At 39.4% G+C, this 25,576-nt stretch overlaps 1 protein-coding gene across 3 annotated transcripts in view; it reads right to left on the bottom strand.

Moving 5' to 3' along the window:
* PRTFDC1 (phosphoribosyl transferase domain containing 1) overlaps positions 1-2,827 on the bottom strand; it is a 97,678-nt gene extending 94,851 nt beyond the window's left edge. For 2 of the 3 annotated variants that reach the window (XM_024765527.1, XM_024765539.1), the window contains exons 1-2: positions 2,755-2,827; positions 1,713-1,778 (exon numbers count right to left, since the gene is read on the bottom strand). The gene's annotated coding sequence lies outside the window, so the exon portion shown is untranslated. Of the gene's footprint in view, positions 1-122; positions 191-1,712; positions 1,779-2,754 lie in introns of those variants that run through there. The other variant, XM_024765535.1, reaches the window with a different exon arrangement.
* Positions 2,828-25,576: the final 22,749 nt, after the last annotated feature.

Below are 25,576 nucleotides of genomic sequence, written 5' to 3'. Positions count from 1 at the left end.
AGACCCAGGCTGCCCGCGGCTCGGTTTTTACAGGAACAGAAAGCGTGCCCAGGTCCCCCGCCTCCCTGGGTCTGTCGTCCCAGCTTTCGGGCTGACAAGGTCCTTGAATCCTTCCTGCTGACTTTTAGGCGCTGTTTATCCCAAGTAAATCCGCGAAAGAGCCTGCAGTAGAGGATGTTCTCGAAGTACGGCTGTGGGCGAAGCTATGATGTGTTTCTAAAATCCTCGAACTGCCCAGCCAGGAGGAGCTTGAAAGAGCCGTGCGGTGGCTTATCCCTGAACCATGCCCGCGGTTACAGGATGTAGACTGGGAAACAGGGCCTTTCCTTTACCCCTTTCAGGGCGAAAAAAAGAAGTTTTGACACATCATCTACTTTACCACTTTTGTAAGAACGTATGGTCAGATTTTAACTGTTTCAGGTTGCAGCTTAATGCCATCGCTCTTCCCAGATTCAGAAGCCTTCTTTCATGAATCTTTTGTTAATTCAACCCCTGATCCCAGCCTTCCCCGGAATGAGGGTCCCGGTTCTTTGTCTGTTCCTCAAGGGCCCTGCCCTCCCTTTATATGCATTCATTGCCCTGGTCTTTTCCCTCCCGCCTCATCCTTTGTAGCCCCACTCAGGTTTGAAGCCCCGAGCTGAACTCGGGCCCCTCCGAAAGACTATCTTGTTCATCTTCGGGTCCCGCACAAGGGAGGGAGAGGAATGCTGATTTCGCTTGGTTTGAGGGGAAAATAGTTCTCAATCACTCTGGGTTGGAAAAATGTTAGTCATTCCGACATGGCCGCGCTCAGCCCTGTTTGTCCTCTCCTATGTGCCAGCACGTGGAAGGAAGGCAGCCTCGTGGATTGCTGAAATTAGGTGCTGTGCTTGTGGACTGGCTCTCATAAACTGGGTGACAGTGTTTCCTGCACAGGTAAACATTTTCTCTCAGTAAGTGTCAGACGTCCTTGTTTCGGGCCATTTTTATAGTCTGACCTCTTTTCTCAAAGGTGAGGGACCATCTTTTATTTTCATTGTCAAAGACCAGGCCCAGGAAGCACCTTCACAACCAAAGTCATTAAAACTTCCAGAAACTGAAAAGTGGTGATCCAACTTCAGAGTTCAGAAGACTCTTTTGGGGACGCAGCCACCTGCCTGCTCGGTAGGTTATGGTGGAGAAGCTCTGTGTTCAGACTCAGACATCTGCACCAAGACACTCAGGTGAATATGCAATCGTTCACCAACTATGCCTTAAGGAATCCCACTGTCTTACTGCTGCAAAATCAAATTTACCCATAGGATGCTCAGTGTTGGTACATGGGCCTTAGGGACAAGAAACTTTAAAATAGGTTACAGATGTAGCTGCTCTACTGAAATCAAAAAGCTACTACTGGGCTTCCCTGGTGGCGCAGTGGTTGAGAGTCTGCCTGCCGATGCAGGGGACACGGGTTCGTGCCCCGGTCCGAAAGGATGCCACATGCCGCGGAGCGGCTGGGCCGTGAGCCGTGGCCGCTGAGCCTGCGCGTCCGGAGCCTGTGCTCCGCAGCGGGAGAGGCCACAACAGTGAGAGGCCCGCGTACGACAACACACACACAAAAAAGCTACTACTGTGTGCCCAGCCCAGGCACTGTGGAAGATGTAAAGGATATGGTAGATAAATCTTTCCTTAGAAAGGCCATTAATTAAATGTAAAATCCAATAGGTTCACAAGAAAAAAAAAAAGTCACTTACTTGAATGACAACAGGAATCTTAAGAATGCACACTCAAGAACATCCTGTAGAGACCCATAGGACATCCTATGAAGGATACAGAATGATGCACAAATCATTTTTTAAAATTCATTTTATTTATTATCTTTTTATATTTTGATAACATTTTGTGTGATCTAGTTATACTTCTATACTTTGGACAGCATTAATGTAATACAATATACATTTGATATCACAAATAGCATTTGCAAGAACCAATGATACCCAAGAATAACAAATCATTTGTCCAGACTTTACTCTTAATCTTGCATATGAGGACTCAGAGGCAAAAATTCTTTTTAAATCTCAAATTTCTGTTATGTGTCTAGTGCAATGGCTTCAGACCAGGATTCTGATTTTTCTAGCAATAATCCATATGACGTGAGCCACTGAGGCTAAGCCAATTACGTCCATCAATATGCCTCAATTTTCTCATCGGTGAGAGGGGCAATACATTTCTGCTCTACTGCATATGAAGATGAGATTAACATGAGCTAACATGCAAGAGAATCCTTTGAAGAGTGCTATAAAACTGTTATTAATTAATTAATAACTGTTATTAATTGGAGATGCTGTGACAATGTGTGACCAAATGTTTATAAAATTATTTGATGGGAAAATGACAGGGTAATTGCATTTTTAAGATGGGTGTAGGGTGACCAACCACGGACAGTTATAATCTAGGGACAAGATGGGACTAGTATGAGAATGGATACAATAGAAAGAGAAAATTATTAAAATAATGGAATTTTCCATAAAAAAGGATATTTTAGCTCAGATTGTCCATTTTCTGATACTCCCTTGAAGAAGCTGTAAGGATAAAGACGTAGATCTTTACAAAGTTAATAACCAGTAAATATACTTGCATTTTTTTGTCCTTCTCTTAATCCCCTTTTAGTTGGAGGTTCCTGCATTTTCAATTCTGAAACTGTCTAGTACCATTACCATGGTGTAAACACAAATATTTATGTTTACCTGAATTCTCCACCAGGCTAAAGACTTGGTCCTAAAAGTATATACTAACCTTTTGCCAGTTTGGTTAGTTCTTGACCTTTTGCCAATGTTAATCTGTTGTTGAAGGAGTGATTCAGTCTATGTGCTGAGTTGTTCAGAGCCAGTCACTCAGTGACACCAGATTCGAAATCCGGAAGGGCATTTAGTTTTTTGAGTCCTGAAACATGAAAATAAACAAAAAAATGCTCAGCCTGGGAATTGTGTTGAAATCCATAAACACGTGAAACTTAGTGACTCAGACTGTTAGTCACAGAGTAACTGATTAGAGTCTGGGTGAAATCCATTGTGAACAAAGGCCAGTAATAATGATGATGATATTCTGCTTTTTCTTAGTGCAGAACAAAACCCTTTACAAATGTTACAAGTACAAAAAAAAAAAAAAAAAGTGGAAAGATACTTTCTTCCAGATATTCAGGCTAAGTAAGAATCTTGCTACCTTTCAGGTATTTTTTTCCACCTCAACATAAATACAGAAAAAAATATAGTTGCAAATAATTGTAACACACAACAATTTAAGCAAAAGCCTAATTAGTATTCAATTAGCATAGCAAGCCCTCTTTCCTGGCTTCTTGTTTGAAGCAGACTGGATCCAATGTGTAGTCTTAGAGTAAAAAAAAAAACTGGCTCCATAACTGTTCTTACAAAGAAACCCAGGAGCTACATTCAGAATTATGTTTTGCATTATTCCACTTTCACTGGTAATTAACCTTCCACTGAAGAACACGGAGGATAAATTTGCCTGTTCTTTTGCAGTAATATCAGGCATGAGTAGTATCATCAACAGTAAGTGCTGGGCTGCTTCAGAGATATCCTCCCACTATCTCCCCATCTGACCGGAACAGGAATTGGATAGCTTCAGAGTAGAGGAATAATGTGTCCATGTGTTCCTCCAGATCTCAGAGTCCTGGCAGGAGACCTCAACTCTCTTGGCCACCATAAAGCAGTCATTGAAAGGACACAGCTGCAGGAACTAGAGGCTAAGGACTAAATAAATCCATAGTGCTGGAGGCACAAGTCATGTACATGACCCTAACACAATACCTTGTGGTTATGAATGAACGGATTAGCCTCTAATGGTGCAGTGGCAGCTTATGCAAAATTAATTGGTCACATGCACATACACACACAAAACAAGGAGACCTTAGTTGATGAAAACTTTTGCTGGTGTGGGGAGACTAAGGACCAAGTGGAATGGGAACTGAATGTTCTCTTGGCTGAACATGGATTCTCTTCAGATCAGAGTTGATATACGAAACCCACCAGCAATATCCCAGGAACTGATCCAGTTCTTGCCAGGTTCTGGGTGGTAGTTTAGGGTCGAGGTGGGGGGAGCTTGAGAAAGAGGCTGGGGAGAAGTAGTTTGAGGTCTGATGTTGTCTCACATGGGAAAAAAGACTGAGAAAGAAAAAGAGATTTGGACACGGACATACCACCTAGAGAAACACTTCCCAAAGTGTGTTTCGATTCACTTTTCTTTTTTTAAAATAAATGTATTTATTTATTTTTGGCTGGCCTTTCAGAGGTTGAGAAAGGCTTTAGCCATGTCCATTTAAGTTCTTTTTGCATATACATATATTTTTTTTTGCGGTACGCGGGCCTCTCACCGTCATGGCCTCTCCCGTCGCGGAGCACAGACTCCGGACGCGCAGGCCCAGCGGCCATGGCTCACGGGCCCAGCCGCTCCGCGGCACGTGGGATCCTCCCAGACCGGGGCACGAACCCGCGTCCCCTGCATCGGCAGGCGGACTCCCAACCACTGCGCCACCAGGGAAGCCCCAAGATAGTATTATTAACTGTAGTCACTGTGCTGTATATTAGATGGCCAGAACTTATTTGTCTTATAACTGAAAGTTGGTACATTTTGATCATTTCCTAATTTCCACCCCCACACCTTCAGTCCTTAGAAACAACTACTCTATTCTCTGCTTCTGTGAGTTTACTTTTTTAGATTTCATATGTAAGTGAGAGTATACAGTATTTGTCTTGTCTGTCATTTCATTTAGCATACTGTCCTCTGGATGCATCCATGTTGTCTGAAAAAGGAAGATTTCCTTCTCTTTTATGGCTGAATAATATTCTACTATATGTATATAGTGGAATATTATACATATATATGAAATGATATAATTTATATATAAAACAGGATACATTGTATATTATAATGGAATACATAACATAAATATAATCAATAACATAAAATATTTATTATATTCCATTAGATATATGGAAAGGTATTTCACATTTTGATGAAGATTGCATTGAGTCTATAGATTGCCTTGGGTAGAATGGACATTTTAACAATATTAATTCTTCCAATCCATGAACAAGGGATATCTTTCCATTTATTTGTGTCTTCTTCAATTTCTTTCATCAATGTCTTATAGTTTTCAGTGTACATATTTCTTTCACCTCTTTGATTAAATTTATTCCTAAGTATTTTATTCTTTTTGATGTTATTGTAAATGGGATTGTTTTCTTCATTTCTTTTTCACATAGTCCATTGCTGGTGCAGAGAAACACAACCGATTTTTGTATGTTGATTTTGTATCCTGCAATTTTACTGAATCTGTTTATTAGCTCTTAACAGTTTCTTGGTGGAATCTTTAGGGTTTCCTTCCTATATTTAAGATCATGTCATCTGCAAAGAGACAGTTTTACTTCTTTCTTTCTGAGTTAGGTGCCTGCTATTTCTTTTTCTTGCGTACTCTGGTTAAGATGTCCAGTACTATCTTGAATAGAAGTGGTGAGAGTGGGAACGTTTTTCTTGTTCTTGATCTTGGAGGAAAAGCTTTCCGTTTTTCACCACTGAGTATGATGTTAGCTGTTGGCTTATCATATATGGTCTTTATTATGTTGAAGTACATTTGTTCTATACTTAATTTGTTGAGAGTTTTTATCAGGAAAGGATGTTGAATTTTGTTGAACGCTTTTTCTCCAACTATTGAGATGATCATATTATTTTTATCCTTTACCTTGCTAATGTGGTATATCATATTTATTGATTTGTGTACGTTGAACCATCCTTGCAACTCAGGCATAGAATTCACTTGATCATGGTGTATGATACTTTTCGTGTGCTGTTGAATTTTATTTGCTAGTATTTTGTTGAAGATTTTTGCATCTATGTTCATCAGGGATATTGGTTTGTAATTTTCTTTTCTTGTACTGTCCTTATCTAGCTTTGGTGTGAGAGTAACGCTAGTCTCATAACCAGAGTTTGGAAGTGTTTCCATCTCTTTAATTTTTTAGAAGAGTCTGAAAAGGATTAGCATTGATTCTTCAGTAAACGTTTGGTAGAATTCACTAGTGAAACTATCTGGTCGTGGGCTTTTTTTGTTCGGAGATTTTTGATTACTGCTTCAATCTCTTTACTCATTACTGGACTCTTCAGATTTTCTATTTCTTTATGATCCAGTCTTGAGAGGTGTATGTTTCTAGGGACTTATCCATTTCTTCTATGTTATCTAATTTGTTGGCATATAATTATTCATAGTAGTCTCCTATGATCCTTTATATTTCTGTGGTATCAGTTATGTTTCCTCTTCCATTTATAATTTTATTTATAATTTTGTTAAATTATTTTACTATAAAATTATTATTTTATTTATATTATGTATTTATTCTTTTTTCTTGGTTAGTCTCACCAAAGGTTTGCCAATTTTGTTCACCTTTTCGAAAAGCCAACTCTTAGTTTTATAGATCTGCTCTAAAAAATCTGGTCTCTGTTTTATTTATTTATGCTCTTCCTTGCTATTCCCTTTCTTGTGCTAACTGACGGCTTAGTTTGTTCTTCTTTTTCTAGCTCCTATAGGTGTAAATTTGAGATCTTTCTTTTTTCTTAATGTAGGTATTTATCACTGAAAAATTCCCTCTTAGAACTGCTTTTGCTGCATCTCATAAGCTTTGGTATGTGTTTCCATTTTCATTTCCATTTCATTTGTCTCAAGATCTGTTTGATTTCTTCTTTGATCCATTGGTTGTTCAGGGGTGTGGGTCCACAGTGGTGTTTCATGATGTTGGTGGGCCTATTACCAGGGGCTCAGGTGGGCATGGATCCTGTTTGGTCTCTGGGTGGATGGCTCCAGGACCTTGGTCAGTAGGGCTGGTGCTGGGACAAGTGTCCACTTCAGGGTCTGCAATTGGGTCTACAGATATCTGGCCTGTTGTCACATACACAGACAGGTGTGTCTCCCACCAGGTTCCTGGGAGAGATCCTGCTGGGTCACTGGTCAGATCCCTGCACATGCAGGACTGCCCTAGACCATGGCTGAGAGGGACTGAGCTGAGATGAGAGGCTGCTTTATGATCCACAGCTGGAATTGAGGTCTGCAGGACTACTTCCAGGGGCATGGGGAGGCATGTCTCCTGCTGGGTTCTTGGGTGAGCTGAACTGCCTCTGGACCATGGCTAAGTAGGGCTGGAGCGAGGTCACAGGGCTGCTTCAGGATATGTAAACAAAGCAAGGTCAGCAGGCCCACCATCAGGAATGTGAAGGAGCACGTCTCCCATCATGTCCCTGGGTTGTCAAGACTACTCTCAGACCACGGTTGAGAAGGGCTAGAGCCAAGCTGTAGGGCCACTTCAGGCTCCACCATCAGACCAAGGTTGGTGGGCCTTCCTCCAGGGTCACTGACAGGCATGGGTCCCTGGGTAAGCAGGAATACTTCTGGATTGTGGCCCAGAGGGACTGGAGCTGGGTCACAGGCCACTTCAGGGTGCACAGCTGGGACTGAGGTTGGCAGGCCAGTTATCCTCCTGAGTCCCTTGGGGAATGGTGCTGTTGGCAGGCCCAAGGCCAAATGGCGCTGTAGCAAGTCCACAGGGAGAACAGGCTGTTTCTGGGCCTGTCATTGGGACCTCAGTCAATGGGCCTGCCACCTGGGTGTGGGTGTGCCTTCTAAAAACGGCCCTCAACGATCTTGGGCTCCATCAGGCTTTCACAACCTCTTACCTGGATCCAAAGCTCCCACAAAGGCACTTTTGTCTGAGGATGACCAAAGTACTGTTGCCGTGGGGGACACAAGCAGGGGAGCTCTCATTCTGCCATCTTACTGGCCTATAACTTTTTTAAAAGAAAATTAAAATGTGTTTTTTCATTTGAAAATTAGTATGTGCAAATTATTTTAAACTGGAAAATACAGAAAAATAAGAGTACAATATAAAGGCATTTTAAACATGTTTGGTATCTTCTAATTTTGCGATTCTGGGAAGTTTATCTTACATGGTTGTGACTAACTGCTTACTCTATAATGCCCTGCTTCTCTGCTTCACACACTAACTAAAATACACATATAACTCAAGTGTTTTTCCATGGTATAGTAAGCTCTTAATAAATATCACTTGAAATGGCAATGCCATCATTTATTTAACCATTCCTCAATATATTTTTATTACTTCCAAATTTTGATTTTATAAAAACATATAAATAACTATGTTTGTAATAAAATATTTATATGTATTTTAACTATTTCTGGAGGATAAGTTCTCTAGAAATTGAATTCCTAAGTTATAGGATGTAAATATTTTAAGGCTCTTGATATATGGTTCTAAATTTAGCTTGCAATATTAATGTCTTTCTTCAATGGAAAATTATAGTAAATCTCATGGGATTTTTAACTGAACATGAATAAAATTGTATTGCAAAAACACTTTGAGGTTTGAGGGAGGAGTATTAGCTAACATATGTTAAAAGCTTAGTAATTGGAACTAATAAGAAAAGTCTGTTTGAATTTGTGATTAATTCTTAACTATAGACTACTATAAAAACAATGTGCTTTTATTGTTGTCGTCCATAAAGTAATACCGAGACTAATGAAAAGTTTATGGTACTCTGTTTTAGGCTTTTGGCTCCAAGTCAGGCAGACTCAGCTTTAAGATCAGACTCCACCACCTACCACCTGACCTTGGGCAAGTTTCTTAACTTCTTTGCCTGATTTTCTGCACCTGTTCAATGAAGACAATGTTAGTTCCTGCTTCTTAGGGTTACTGTGAGTCTTAAATAAAATAATGTATTCAGAGTACCAAATACTTAAGGAGTGCACAATACATTTTATCTATTATTTAAAAAGAATCATTTTAAATGGAATTCCTAATCAGAATTTCTGCATTAATAAACAGATCAGTTGAAAAGTTTTAAATAAAAAAACCTATACTCTATATCATTTACAGTTTCTTTATGTAAATGAACTAATATTTTCCATGAAATTATAATTCCTGTGTTATCAACTTTATATATATATATAATCTATATATATATATCATCTATGTAAAACAAAAGTAAGCTACAAGAAAAGCCTCTGTATAATTAAAACAAATAGTAATGGAATCTGAATTAAGAGGTCTATTTTTAAATTTATTGCTTTATTATTTTTTATTTTATATTAGAAAGAAAAAAATTAGCTTGACTTAATGCTCTTCATGTTTGGAATATGAAGGACAACAATAAAAGTTAACTTCAAAATTAGTGAATATACTACAGATAAGTTTCCATCAAACATAAATCCATTGATAATCTCAATATTTATAACTTACACCTAAGGAACAAATATAAATGGATCAAATTTTAAAATCATTTTTCTAATTTTCTCTGCAAGGAGCAATTGGGGAAAGTCTTTTCATGGAAAGTTGTCCCTCAATGCAGGACTGGGCATTGCATTCGTATTTGGGTAAAGCCATGCTCTGTGTCTACAGGCCATTTTTAGATGCTATTTGGTTGCTGTGGTCAGTGGTTTTCTTGCTTTAGCACTCACTTTACCTCAAATTCTCCACTATTTCTGAGCTCAGCAAAACTATCATGATCCTTTTGAACTCAAAGCTCAGGCCAACTTTGTCATTATCTGAGTTTGTCTCTTGGCTTGAGAAATAACTTTCAGATGCTTGTTGGTTCATACCAAACCCACACATAGCAACAACCCTAAAAGTCGCACAGGTGAGATATTTTCAACACATCTTTAAGATCATTTAAAGAAACAGGCGGCCAGAAAAATCTAGTTTGTATGATAAGGCCAAATGCGTAATCAGGAAATAATTTCTTTCTCACTTTACAACTGATGTCAATGGCTTTTTAGTCTCAGATTTTCAGCGTGTTCAGCACAGTCAGTCACAGAATATACAGCCAGGTCACCTTTTCAACAGAGAATAAAGGAATGAGGGATGACTCAGTCTTCTCTATGAGTCTGGGGATGTTGCCAAAGCTTAAGTGATATAGACAGACTGTCTCAAAAATCATAAATGTCATACCTGGACTTTGTACTCATTACCTTTTCACCTTGATAGTCAAGTTCTATCACCTTTTGTATTAGGTTTTCTTTTTTTCTTACCTGTGAACTTTCTGCATTCTTTATCAACATTTCTTTTTTAAGTTTTAAAACTAGTTTGTGTTTCTGAGTTCTTGCTTTCAGCATACTTCTTGGATTCAGGCCAGTTGTCTAATCAGATTGAATTTTTTTAAATAGCAGACTTTTAAAAATTATAAATACTGAAAATGGTTACTGAAATTGTCATCTGAGTAGCTGTTCAGAAACCATTTTGTGTTAATTCAGAAAACTTGGAACATAAATTTCCAGTGATTGTCCTTATTCTTAGATCAGACATTAAAAATTTTTTTTTCCAAATCTTCTTCCACATTTTCTTCCCTTTGTAAAAATAATAAGATTAACACAAAGGAAAAATCTGGCCTAAAAATCAAACCATGAAAAATGATGTAAAATAATAGACAAGCAAAAATTCTCAAAATCCGGTTTGCCTTTGCATAATGAGAAAAAATAGAGAAAGAAGACAGTGGAAATAATTATCTAAGCCCAGTTTATGAACTTGTGAAAATTAATGGAGAATACAGGGAAAATGTTCTCTTCCCACAAAGCTCTAGGCAATTCCACTGTGCTGAGATTCCCTAGGTTTGGAGGCCTAGAAGATTTTGCCAGGGGCGTGCCCAGGTACGTAAACTCCCAAGCATTTTACCAGGTCTTAGACCAGGGTTTCTCGACCTTAGCAATATTGACATTTGGGGCCAAATAAGTGTCTGTTGGTGGGCTGTTCAGTGCATTGTAGGATGTTTAGCAGCATCCTTGACTTTTACCTACTAGAAGCCAGTACCACTCCCAGTTGTGGTAATAAAAATATCTCTAGAAAGTGTCAAATGTCCTCCTGGAGGGGAGGAAAGGACAAAATCATTTCTAGTTAGGAATCACTGTCCTAGAGTAACAGATCTTATGCTGGTCTCAACTGTTTCTACTCTATTTTGAAGAGATAAAGGAAAAGGTTTGTCTGATAGCCAGTAGACCCATAGCTAATTAGTCTGTAGCCCTCTCTCAATGGAATAATGTGAGAAAAGTTTGTGGGAGGGTTTTCTTTCTTTCATGCCTTCTGGAGTAGAGAAACACAACCAAACACAAAGAAAACATTGATTATGTTTCAGACATAGAGAAATATAAATCAAAGCTTGGGTCAAAAAGCAAAATCAAAACTTAGTTTCTACACTTTCTCTGTATTATGGACTCAATCATTTTCTGTTTTCTCTTAGTCCTTCAAAATGGAAATTTGAGTTTATAATATTAATAGACTTAGGGAATTCCCTGGCAGTCCAGTGGTTAGGACTTGGCACTTTCACTGCCATGGCCCGGGTTCAATCCCTGGTCGGGGAACTAAGATCCCACAAGGCACATGGCATGGCAAAAAAAATTAATAGACTTATAGGGTTCATTAATATTATTTCTGTCTCATATAAAGAAAGGTGAGTTTCAGGTAAGGCTGAGCAACATAAAGTCTTCCCTAAGTACTGATATTTTAAATTCATAAGGCTTGTGGCAGGATTTGGAAATAAGCTTCTCTTCTTAGACCTGTCTTTGTTAAAAAAAATATTTATTTATTTATCTGGCTGCCCTGGGTCTTAGTTGTAGCACATGCGATCTTCGTTGCCATGTAGTTGTAGCACATGGGATCTTCGTTGCCATGTGCGGGATCTTTTAGTTGTGGCATGCGGGATCTAGTTCCCTGACCAGGGATCAAACCCAGCCCCCCTGCACTGAGAGTGCAGAGTCTTAACCACTTGACCACCAGGGAAGTCCCAGGCCTGTGTTTAATACACAGCCACCCATGCTAGGCTGAGCAAAGCTACTGCACAGGTGAGTCACAGCACTGCAGTGTGTGCCCTGCCTCTGCCACTTACCACATGGCCTTGGGACTCACGACCTTGAGATTCAGTTCCTCCATGTGAAAAGTGAGAACAGCCATGATTCTCTGATGTGACTGCTGTAATGATTACATTCGTATTAGGACCACTATCACTTGTATTATTCCTCTTTTCCTCCATCCCCTTCCTTCCTCTCTGCTGTATCTATTCCTTGCACTCAGGCCTTCAGGGACCACAGCCCTCACATACTTGCTCAGCCCCGATTCTGAGCCCCAGCATTGCAGAGGGCTTGCTAACTTATCCAGGGTATTTAGAAAACTAAGACTGCATGCTTCATAAAATTAACTGAGAGCTCTGTCTTTCAATTTCTTACTACTTAAAATGGTTTCATTACATTTCCAAATGTTTAGATGTCTATGAACATAAAAAATCAAGTTCTCTGTGAAAATAATCACCAAAGTCTTAGCTCTGGGGCAGGAGGAATATTAGAAGTCATCTGGTCCAGCGGGGATTCCTGGCCTATGGTCAGGATGCTTTTACTTATGGCTACTCAGCCCTTTGCAGGCACCCCATCTCATTTCTGAGAAGTTTTAATTACTGGAAAGTTCTGATCTTGCCTGAACCTGTCTCTTTTGGGTTTTCTTCTGGAAAAACACTGAGTGCATCTCCTTCTTTATCCACTAATGAGCTACACAGCCCTCAGCAAGTCATACGTTTGCTACATTTAAAGACTTGATATGTGAATTTATCAAATACAAAGCAATGAAACTAATTCTATAGGTGCACAATCACCTTTGTAATTAGAGCAGAAAAATGAAACATGCCAAATCCTTAATACTTAACTGGCTAATAAAGGAGAGACCCCATTGCGTGTGGTATATGCAACTTTCTCATTAATTCTGAAAGCAGTGCCGACTTCCTCGTAGGCAGTAAAGCCCTCCAGTTTCCTTCCTTTTTTCTCCCAGTGCCTTGGGGCTTTTTCTGGACAATTTCTTCTGAGACACTTCCCAGCATCCACTGAGCAGCCTATGCTGCCAGCCCGGTTCCTGGGTGCCTTCTCCATATGGTGCGATCTCGCTCTGCTAGAATGTGCCACTTCACTTACATAGGCATTCAAGTGGATGGACTATGGTTCAAGAAAGATGCTGGAGTTGAAGTGAAATCTTGGCGAGGTGCACGTCATTTACCCTTCAGGTGCCTGAGGGTATGCCTCTATTAATGGGCATCCACACTCTCCCCTGTCCACACTTCTACCGCCGATCAGTAATGGTGCATTCTTGGACAATTACCTAACCTCTCTGTGCCTCAGTTTTCCAATTACTAGAAGAGGAGGAAAATCATACTTAACCATAATCATAAGGTTATTATGAGCATTAAGTGAATTTATTTAAGCACTTAAAACAATACAGACCCTAGTAACTGCTATATATGTTTGCTATCATTATTTTAGAGAAGCAATATCTGTTTCTCATTTTACTGGCTATTCATGGCTTTGAAAAGTCATGTAATAATTTAGCTTTTTGGGGGGCTAATTTAATAAACAAATGTACTCTTTACTGTGAGCAAGACCCGCTGCTTTGCCCACCATAACAGACCCAGAAGGTTTAAGATTCCTTGGGTACTGGGTTCAATTCCTGCCTCCACAAACTCATTCAGAGTCTTCTTTTTCTGCTCTGTGTGTGTGTGCATGTGTGCACGCTTGAAAAAGTGGCAGAAATGGGTCCAGTTGGTCTGAACTGCCCATTCCTGTCATTACTCTACACACTGAAATCGTGTGATTTCTTTCATGTGCAGCTGGTACCACCTTGTCTGCCTCTGAGGTATGCCATGCCCAGAAATGATGAAAGGCTTTGGCTCTTACAAAGGAGAATAAACCTCCATATGAACTGAATACTTATCACGGAGGTAGGGCATGAAAGATCATGAATTCTGTCTTTTCTTTCAGTTAAGGCCTAGGATTTCTCATTGCATTACTCTTTGCTTAATTCTACATTTAGATCCTTGAACAAAAATTTTACAAGAGACTTTTCAGCAGTCTATGATCCTGACCCTCCTTTATGCCCTATAGTAATGACATCTGTATACCTTTCTGTAAATATCTATATATGTATATATGTGTGTGTTATATATCTCAGCTGACCGAATAATTACGGCTTCACACACCCAAGACTGAAAGAAATCAGCTGCAGCCTAAAAACATATGAAAATGTAGTAAAGTAATATATAGTCTTCTAAAAAAGATTTTAACCAGAGATCAGGCTTCTAGTATTTCTGGCCATCAGCTACATCATCACTGGGACACTGAAAGCGTGGAAAATATTGGTGGAAAATGTTGTTACCTGGTAGATTTTTAAACCCATATGCTGTTAAGATCCTGGGCTCCCATTCCTTCTTCCTTCTTATCCAGATATAGGGAGCAGGGTGTTCCCAGGCCCAAGAGGAAGAAGAACTCCGTTTTCTTTCTCTCTGACAACAATCCTTTTCCGGGGCTGATGAACAAGGAAAGCAAAGCATAAGCTGAGCCGTTCTGAGGTGATCCTGCCCGTGAGGTCTGAGACCGCACAAAACTGAGGTCTTGCGGAGCCAACGCGGCAAACTTAGAAAGCAAGAAATGCCTTCTATGTCTTCCGCCAACCTCTTTACACAGATGCTGACACGCTGTCACTCATCAAGCAGCTAATATCCTTCATAGTACCCTCTGCCGTCCGAGCTTCCCCTGGACCTGCCCTACGTGGTATAACTGCGCACCCGCGCTGTTTTTCAGTCCCCTATGCTGCCCTACTCTCTTACGTGCCTCTGACTCCTTCTATTGGGGCCCTTCTCCCTGTTTGGATAATCCGATTCAGAGGTACCCGGTAAAACACGATGGTGGAATTTCAGACACTGTCACATGTTGGTGAGAGGGCAGGATGTCTGGAAACCCATAATATCACCTAGGAATCCTGTACCTTCCGCAGGGTTGACCTGTACTCAGGGACTGCTACCGTCATCATTACTGTCTGTAAGTCATGTTTGCTGAGGGTGGGGTTATGTGCTTAAGATATTATGAACATTTTTCCTAATTCCTCTTCTATCACAGAACTATAGAATCCACAGATCTCTAAGTAAGCTCTGGAGAAAAATTCACACACACAAAAAGAAAGATAAAACAAGAAGGAGACCGTAATGCAAACTTTTCTAGCGAATACTAAAAATTGTAGTTCTGATGTATTTGTTTCTTTGCTTTAATAAGATTGTAGCATATAATTTTTAAAATAATTTATTTTTGGCTGCGTTGGGTCTTCGGTGAGCGGGAGCTACTCCTCATTGCAGTGGCTTCTCTTGTTGTGGAGCACGGGCTCTAGGTGTGCGGGCTTCAGTAGTTGTGGAGTTGTGGCTCGTGGGCTCTAGAGCACAGCCTCAGTAGTTCTGGTGCGCGGGCTTAGTTGCTCCGTGGCATGTGGGATCTTCCCAGACCAGGGCTCGAACCCGTGTCCCTTGCACTGGCAGGCCGATTCCTAACCACTGCACCATCAGGGAAGTCCCTGTAGTATATAACTTTTAAAGGGAAAAAACTCATAGAGGGTAATTAATTTGAAGAAAAAAGATGGAGAAAGTCTCGTTTGCAAAAATACAAATAAGAACTGTGGTTTAAGTGATATCAATACTTACAAAAACCCTGGAACTGATTAATTTTCTCTTGTGGAATGACATTTTAGGCCATTATTGACATTTATCCTTTCTTATCATGAGCATTCTTAAATCATTCCCCAAGGAATGCTAAAATTTTTCTGAGAAACTTTTGCATCATCCTAAACTTGCATTGGCTAAGCTTGATTGCCTTAGGAAAAAACCCCACTTTTATATCATTTTTGCATAGCAACATCCCAAACACAGCAAACATTATGAGACATGGAAAACAGAAAGAGTCTGGGAGGAATACAACCATAGAGGGATTGGACATGTATTCCCAGAAATCACTTGAGGACTGTGTTGCTCTCCCATGACAGCTGCAGGGGTGAGACACATCCATGGTTCTCATTTCCTCAAGCTCTTCCTTAGCAATTCTTACAAAGTTTTATTTTATTCTGAAATCAGGTGAAAATGGGGGAAAATATCAATCTTTATTGAAGGGAGAAAATTCTTTCAAGATGATGTGTATTCCCACAAGGTTGGGCTGCATATTTTAGAAGTATAGTAAGTATGCACTGTTCTACAACAGTTACCATAGGAACAAAACTTTTCCCCCCATTAGATGGTAGAGTAATCATGGTAGTAAATTTTCACAGAAATATCTAAGCTACACAAATTAAGCATCGGTTAGGAGTCAAATCCAACAGATTGTGGATTTAATAGGCAGGTGTTACAGAGGGAGGATAAGAGCTCTAAATATAAGGGGAAATGTCTGCACATCGAATGATCAAACTATAAGTTTGCTAAACTAACCATCAAAGTGGGCACTTTGATGCCCACTGCTTTTTATTCTGCTCTAATTTCCCAGGAGGGCATCACCCCAGCTCTCAGCTGAAAGCCATGCTAAGCAATATCAAAGAGGATTCTTACAGCCTGGTTCCTAAGAATTATCCTGAAAAAGAGAGCAAATGTGACATACCACTGCGTAAGTGGATACTCGGGGTTCTGTGAGCAACGTGATGTGTTGAGTGGTGTAATAATTGTGGACGCTTCCACAAACAGCTGGATTTGAGCCGGGTTTTAAAAGAAAGGTAACATCTAGGAGGTGGTGTGATGTTTTAGTAGAAGGGCTACTACTATATTACATCTACTTTAAGATGCATATTTTTCACATCAGAACATCTCTGAAATGAGGCTGCCTTAGAATTCATGGTGTCTCATAGTCACTATCGACTAGGTGCAGTTGTGATGTTTCATTATACACACATGAGCAAACTGAGTCACTGTCACTTCAGCTGAGTTTTGTCCATTGTTGGCTCTCTATGTATGTTGAGTTTAACTGACATTTGTAAACGATTATACTATTTGTCCTGGAAATGAAAAGTTTTTGTGTCTACAGAAAAGCATGGAAACAAAGCAGCGATATGGGCATGAGAAGGATGAATAAGCAAGATATGATCTTAATTGTGCAACAGAAAAGTTCAATGTGTGAGGTGGAAGAGGGGGTAAAAAAATCACACTACATAAGACCCGCGTAAGAACACTGGACAGCAAGTATAATAATTTTAGAATTAGTTTTCTCTTAAACATTTGAATAAAATATCTTGAACACATGAATTCTGATGTGACTTTTAAAAGAATCTAACCATTTAAAATAGTTTTTAAAAAATCTAATTATTTTAAGATAATTAGCCTCAATGTGTGTATTAAAGGGATTGTAATAATAAAATATCAATCTGAATACTCACTATAATTAAGTTCCATTTACATGAAAAATACCTGAGTCCTAAAACAATATCCAAAGTGCCATATGATGAATCAATATCAGGTAACTGCTTAAAATATACTTAAACGTATGAGACATTACTGGAAACACAAGACTAAATGATGCTAGAATAATGCGTTTTTTACGAAGAGGATTATTCTCTTTAAGGCCTATGGCTTACATTTTTACTTTATGAAAAGTTTCCATTTTATTTAATTTTCAAAAAGTGTATGGGTCAAAAAAAAAAGTGTGTGGGTCAATTGTCATTAACTTGTTTGGCTAATTCTGAAATAACTAGAAATTTTGAAAACTTGGAACCTGGCACATTATTTTTTACGCTATAAAATACACTTAGAAGAAATAGAGTCTTTTAAGCTTTACTACTGTATTTTAAATCCCCAAAGGGTGTGTCACAGTGATTTTTGGAAAAGCTATGGGTGCACTGAAAAAGAATTACAGCAGTTTAATGATATAGCAAGATGGTGTTCCAAATTCTAAGATAATTTTATAATTTGAAGCCTAACTCACCAGTCTCACTGTCTACCACCCCCACCCACATACCATAAGGCCTTCGTGTTAGTGCTGGACACCATCTTACCACGTGGGTGGCAGCTGCCTGTCATCTCAATAATTCTGAAGAAAAGCCAGGGAATTTGTTTTAAAGTGTTTGTCCAGATGGAACCACATGTGACCTCCAGGGTGCTGGGCCTGAATCCTAGCCTGCTGGCTGTGTACAGCCATAGAGCTTACCCAGGAGAAAATTTCACTGTCTCCTCAAAGCCAATGAAGATAAAAGAAACCTGTACTAGTCCAAAAAGCGCAGCTCATACATGTGGGAATTGCACAAGATTAAGGTTTGTCCTTTGTGTTGTGCTCAAAAAGGTCAGGAGATAGAAAGGAAAGCAGACAGCCGCTGGGTCCCTCTGTTTTGTTGCTTTCCTTGCTTAAAAGAAACTTTGAATCCTGTTGGTGAACGGGGTCCTTGAGCGTGTAACAGCAAACTCTGGTTATTATGTCCACTTAGGTGATACAAGAACCACATCATTGGAACAGGATCCTATGAAAGGTAAGACTTAACAGACTTCTGAGCCATGAAGGGTCCAATTCCTTTTAATAGTCATGAACAGGGTGGCACAGGCATGATAGGAAAGATTCTTGGGTGGGCTGGGAAGCTGTTGACCCTTGTTATTCCACAGCAAAGTATTTGGTAATATTGTCTCTTGTACTGTCGGAAGAGAAACCACATGGCTTAGCTACACTCTCAAGGGGGCTGTTTGTAAAACCTTAGGATATTGTGGTGGGTCGACTGCCCCTTGTCTTTAACAAGATACTAAGGAAGCGAAGAACTCAGGCCAGTTTGCACAGAAAGATGGGAGTGAATAGAGTTAAGGGAGGTTCTCTGAATGTGGCCTGCGATCTAAAGTTAATAAATGTGTAGGCTTCCAGTGTTTCTAAGAAAGAGAAGAACACCAAACACAGGAATCAGTAGACTCAATGCACACCCCACCACTAGGAGGATGAAAGCAGATCTCAGATGGTTGCAATGAACCCAGATTGGAAATTCAACATGGTGTGGCCAAGGACAGGGCAAGGTCCCATATCCACGGCCTCTCTTCCATCCAGAATGAACACACAGGCATAGTAAAAGTCAATAAAACCTCTGCTTTCTTGATGGAATCTACAGATAATGGCTGACAATGAATGGTGGGACGATAAAAAAGCTATTCCTTGCCTGAGTGCTTACACTGACTATATGATACCGCTCTTGGCAAGAGTCTTCTGATCTCCACCGACACAACAGAAGAAAACCACGTATCTGTTGAATTGGAGTAATTCTCCTATAGACACAAATATCATTACTTTTATCTTACACACATATGCCTAGAGTATTCTTTGGAAAGTACACAGAGGCTGGTCACAGTGGCTGCTTCTGGGCAGGGGGATTCAGTGGCTACAGGAAAGAAGCATGAGGGAGACTTACTTCTCCTTACCCACCTTTGGGTAGTTATGAATTCTGAATTTTTGACCATGTATATACATCACCTATTCACTCTCTCTCTCTCACTCTCTCACACACACACACACACACACACTCACAGCAAAATTTAAAAGAGTTTCTAATAAAGTTACAAATGTACATACCTTTTGACCTAGTTATTTTACTCCTGGGAATGATTTTCTACAAATATAGCCAAATGTGTAAAATGAGGTAGGTTCAAGGTCAGTTACTTCAGCATTGCTTTTAATAGGAAATACTGAAAAAACTTAAATGAAATAACTTAAATGTCCATCAATAGGGTGCTGGTAAAATATATTATATACACCCATACAACTTAATACCATACATCTACAAAAAGGAATGAAGAACATTATGTATTGATAAAAAACGATTTTACTAACTGAAAAGGCAAGTGTTATTGTGTGCTCTTAGTTGAGTTTTTAAAAAGTGAGAGATGTATGTATATATAATATAATTAGGTGTATTTCATGATATATATGTATATATCCATCCATGTATATATGTACATATACATATACACACATATAGGTATATATACATTTATATATCCATATATAAATATACATACATATAGTCATTTGCTTTTATTTTTTAATTTGATTTTCTTTTTGACCACGCTGTGAGGCTTGCAGGATCTATATCTATATAATATAAATTTATTTACTTATTTTATTTTTGACTGTGTTGGGTCTTGTTGCTGCACACAGGCTTTCTCTGGTTGCAGCGAGCGGGGGCTACTCTTCGTTGTGGTGCACGGGCTTCTCACTGCGGTGGCTTCTCTTGTTGTGGAGCACGGGCTCTAGGCTCGTGGGCTTCGGTAGTTGCAGCACGTGGGCTCAGTAGTCGTGGCTCGCGGGCTCTAGAGCGCAGGCTCAGTAGTCGTGGCGCACAGGCTTAGTTGCTCTGTGGCATGTGGGATCTTCCCGGACCAGGACTCGAACCCACGTCCCCTGCATTGGCAGGCAGATTCTTAACCACTGTGCCACCAGGGAAGTCCATTCATTCGCTTTTATATTTCTGATAAGGTACATAAAAAACTGAAGCATTGGCTGTCTCAGGAAAGGAGAACTTGGTGGTAGAGGTTCAGGGGTGGGAGGAATGCTTTTTATTCCAAAAGAATTTCACAGATTTTTTCCACATCAGCAGCGTCATTTAGGTAAGCGTATACCGTAACTTCATAGACAACACTCATCTGAGTGCCTAAGTGAAGGCAGGTAAACAAACCCCCATCCGGTCTCATTTCCTATAGAGGCAGCATCTTTCAGAATAAGAAGTCTGTATCTAAAGGCCATATCTGCATATGCAGTTTAAACAAATTATTATGTGCATGGTGTTTTAATACCAATCCTGTGAAACATTAGTTTTCAGGGATAATTAGCATTAACTTAGTCTGTCGCTAATTTCAGTTCTTTCTCATCAAGCACATTATGTGTGAAGAAAAAAATGACCTCATTCAGTATTTTTTTATTATGAAGACAAGTTTTTTGTTTTGTTTTGCTTTGTCACAGATACTGTCTAAAAGCATAGAGGCTCTGGCACGGTCAGAGAGAATGTTCTTCTCTAACTGGAACCACTCTTTCTAGCTAAAGGGATATTATCCCATTTCTTTTTAAACTCTTCTCCTCCCCTCCCTCTCCCTGTCCCTTTCCCTCTCTCCTGTTCTCCCTTCCTTTTTCCTTTCAGCACTAGTTTTCTAGAGAGACCATCTACTTAAAATCCTTAGAGTGAAGGACACCCTGTGATTGAAAACCTCAAATGACTATTATTAAGAAAATTTTCATCTAAAAAGATCGGAAAACAAGTGATGGTTTTCACTTTACTTAACATTTTTTCCAGTTTGTCAAATGGTGGGTTGAGCTGATGAGGGCTGGTGAAAGTCATTGGCTCTGGATCCTCTAACGATTTTCTGCATTCTTATCAGTCTAAAGACCAAACTTCTGCTTAAGCGAGGTTGAAAAGAGTCATATAGTTTTATCGCGATAAACCATTAGAACTAGAAGGAGGGTGAGACAGAATCTAGTTCAGTCTGCTTTATAGATGGAACTAAGGTTGAGGAACACTAAGTGATTGCCCAAAAGGTCACATAACTTACTGTCAGTCAGACCTGCTGATTTTTTTCACCATAGCACATCAGAGCAGGAAGAAAGAAATGCTCAAAAAAAAACTACCTTGCTCTTTCTGTCCCTTATAAATGTTTGTCTCCAACTTGGAGTAATCAGTATTTATGAATAGACCACCTTCTGTGAAATTAGATTGCCCTCTTAAGAGTTAATTATGATAGTAAACAGCATTGGCTTCCTTAACTGCTGAAAAATGTCCCTTGAGCTGCTGAAAAGTTTCCTTCACTTTGGTAGTCGAATTGTGTTCATGTGCGCTGTATTAACGGGCACCTTAAGTCACATGCTAATTTGGGGACATCGATCGAAGAGATTAACATACCTAGAGAGATAAAAGGATTTCAGCATAAGAGTTTGGATTGCAAATATAAAACAGGAGCAGAGGACCCCCTATAGAAGGTGACCTGTATCCTGCTCAGAGCAGGGAAGAGGAAGGCATGGCCAGGTGTTGAGAATTTCATTCCCATTGTCGAAGTTCTACCTTAGGAAAAGAGTACTCCTTTCTTGAATTTTCTTGGCTTCCTGGTTTTCTTCTGACCTCTTGGGTCACTCAATCTTTCATCTCCTTGCTCCTTCCTGCTCTCCCATATGATTTCTAAACACAAGAGTTGATGGGAACTCATTCACTGTCTCCTCACTCAATTCTTTGTCTCAAGGTGATCTCATTCATGCTGCTGAATTTCAAAATGTATCATTCTACCCCAGATCTCTTTTCTGACTCAAATATCTACCTACCTATCTAAATTTCCAACTAGATGTCACAAGATTATCATAAATACAACATGTCAAAAATCGTATTCTTGGGACTTCCCAAGTGGTTAAGACTCCAGGCTCCCAATACAGGGGACACGCTTTCGATCCCTGGTTGGGGAACTAAGATCCTGCATGCCGCATGATGTGGCCAAAAAAGAAAGAAAGAAAGAAAGAACACTAGCTTAAAAAAAAATTGTATTTTTCATTCTTCACCATAACCTCCTCCAATCTGCTCCTCCTTTAGATTGTTCCACCTCAGAAAATGGCGCCCTCACTGCCCAGTTGCTCAAATCAGAAATGTAGCTGTCATCCCTGAAACCACTCTCTTCTCCTTTCAATCCATCACCAAGTTACATTTTTACTTCTTAAATATTTCTGGAAGCCAATAGCTACTCTTTGCCTTCACTACCACAGCCTTGGTCTATGCCACTATCTTCTTTACCTGGAGGTCTATGATGGTCTCCTAATTAGTCTCCCCATATTCATTCATTCTTCCATTTTAATCCATATAGCAAGTGATCATTTAAAAATACTCTTCGGGACTTCCCTGGTGGTCCAGCAGTTAAGATTCTGTAGTCCCAACGCAGGGGGCCCGGGTTCAATCCCTGGTCAGGGACTTAGAGCCTGAATGCTGCAACTAAAGATCCCCCATGTGGCAACAAAGATCCCGCGTGCTGCAACTAAGACCTGGTGCAGCCAAATAAATATTTAAAAAATTAAAAAATAAAAATATTTTTCGCATCGTGCCACCTTGCTGCTTAAAACACACCAATGGCCCCTGCTTCCCTCTTCATCTTCACCTTGTACCTTTCTCCCTTCTCTAAGGACCATCCAGCCCTAATGGCTGCCTTCCTCCTATGGGTTCAGGGTTTCCTACCCCAGATCCTTTACACATTTTATTCTCTCTGCTTGGATTCTTTTTCCCTCCACAATATTTCTCTTCCCCATCTCTCCTAACTTTTACTCATTCTTTAGTCTATTTTTAAATGTCAGATCCTCAGAAATACATCCCCTTAACTATAAAATCTGATTTAGGACTCACTTTATATTCCCTTGCAAAATAGCCTCCTATTTTTTTTTTCCTTACCAATCACTACTTTCAATTTCTAATTATAGATGCATTTGTCTGATTACTTCTGTCTTCCAACACAGTTATTTTGTTCACTTTTCTGCCCAGCAATCAGAACAGTTCCTGGCGCATTACAGACAGTTAGTATTTGTTGAATGACAATGAATGAGCTTTGTTAGCTGAAGAGATTTTTATAATCGAAACTACTTTTTTTTAACTCTGTTCTAGGCAAGATACCCTTTTGATTATGATTTTTCTTCCCATATAGCTTGATAACTATAGAAGAAAACACACTGATCATTTAAGAGATAGCTCTTAGTTTAAAAAGTGACGTTCACAACACCCTTTCATGATAAAAACACGAAAAAACAACAACAACTAGGAATAAAAGGAACTTATCTCAACATAATAAAAGTTATATACTAAAAACCTACAGTGAACATCATGGTGAAAGACTGAAAGCTTTTCCTTTAAGATCAGCAACAAGGCAGGGATGCTTGCTTTCACCACTTCTATTCAACGTAGTACTGGAAGTTCTAGTCAGAGCAACTGGCAAGAGAAAGACATAAAGGCATCCAAGTTGGAAAGGAAAAAGTAAAATTATCTGTAGATTATTTGATATTCCATGTAGAAATCTCTAAAGATTTCATACACAAAAAAAACCTGTTAGAATTAATGACTGAGCTCAGCAAAGTAGCAAGATATAAGGTCAACACACAAAAGTCAGTTGTATTTCTATAAACAATGAATGATCTAAAAAGGAAATTACAAAAACAATTCCATTCACAATAGCATCAAATATACTTAAGAATGAACTTAACCAAGGAGGTGAAAGACTTGTATAATGAAAATTGTAATACGTTGCTGAAAGAAATTAAAGAAGACAAAAATAGATGGAAACACATCCCATGTTCATGGATTGGAAGACTTAATATAGTTAAAATGTCAGTACTACTCAAACCAATCTACAGATTCAATGCAATCACTAGCAAAATCCCAATGATCTTTTTTTGCAGAAATAGAAGAACCTATCCTAAATTCATGTGGAATCTCAAGGGACTCCAAATAGCCAAAACGATCTTGAAAAAGAAGAACAAGACTGGAGGATTCAACACTTTCTGATTTTAAAACTTACTAAGATCATGTATAAACATTAGCTCAAAATGGATCAAAGGCCTAAATTTAAGACCTAAAACAATAAAACTCTTGCAAGAAAAAACAGGATAAAACCTTTACAACATTGGATTTGGCAGTGATTTCTTGGATATGACACCAAAGGCACAGGTGACAAAAGAAAAAATAGACACACTGGACACTTCATGAAAATTGAAAAATTTTGTATATCGAAAGGCACTATCGGGCTTCCCTGGTGGCGCAGTGGTTGAGAGTCTGCCTGCCGATGCAGGGGACACGGGTTCGTGGCCTGGTCCGGGAAGATCCCACATGCCGCGGAGCAGCTGGGCCCGTGAGCCATGGCCGCTGAACCTGCGTGTCCGGAGCCTGTGCTCCACAATGGGAGAGGCCACAGCAGTGAGAGGCCCACGTACCACAAAAACAAAAACAAAAACAAAAGGCACTATCAATAAAGTAAAAAGGCAACCCATAGAAGAAAATATTTGTGAATCCTATATCTGATATGGGATTAATATCCAGACTATATAGGAAATTCCTAAAACTCAACAACAAAATCAAACAATCCAATTAAAAAAATGGGCAAGGGCATTTCTCCACAGAAGATATACAAATGGCTAATAAGCACAAGAAAATATACTTAACATCACTAATCAGTAGGGAAATGCAAACCAAACTAAAATGAGGTGCCACTTCACACCTATTAGTATGACTGCTACCAAAAAACAGAAAACAACAAGTGTTGGCAAGGATGCAGAGAAATTGGGACACTTGTACAGCATTGGTGGGAATGTAAAATAGTATAGCTGCTGTGGAAAAGAGTATGACATTTCCACAAAAACTTAAAAACAGAATTACCATATGATTCAGCAAATCTACTTTTGGATATATACCCAAAAGAATTGAAAGCAGGGTCTCAAAGAGATGTTTGTATACCTATGTTCACAGCAGCCTTATTCACGACAGCTAAAATGCGGAAGCAACCCAAGTGTCCCATCAACAGAAGAAAGGATAAGCAAAATGTAGTATATACAGACAGTGGAGTATTATTCAGCCTTAAAAAGGAAGGAAATTCTGCATAAATGAGAATTTATCATAATACAGTTGACCCTTGAACACCATGGGTTTGAACTGTGTGGGTGTACTTACACGTGGATTCTTTTCAATAATAAACACTGTGGTACTACACGATCTGTGGTTGGTTGACTCTGAGGATATGGAACCATGGATATGGA

The sequence above is a fragment of the Neophocaena asiaeorientalis genome, unplaced genomic scaffold, assembly GCF_003031525.2.
Source record: "Neophocaena asiaeorientalis asiaeorientalis breed wild unplaced genomic scaffold, Neophocaena_asiaeorientalis_V1.1 scaffold217, whole genome shotgun sequence".
Classification (NCBI taxonomy): domain Eukaryota; kingdom Metazoa; phylum Chordata; class Mammalia; order Artiodactyla; family Phocoenidae; genus Neophocaena; species Neophocaena asiaeorientalis.
The sequence above is the reverse complement of the archived record's forward strand: the minus strand, read 5'-3'. Positions and strand labels throughout refer to the sequence as shown.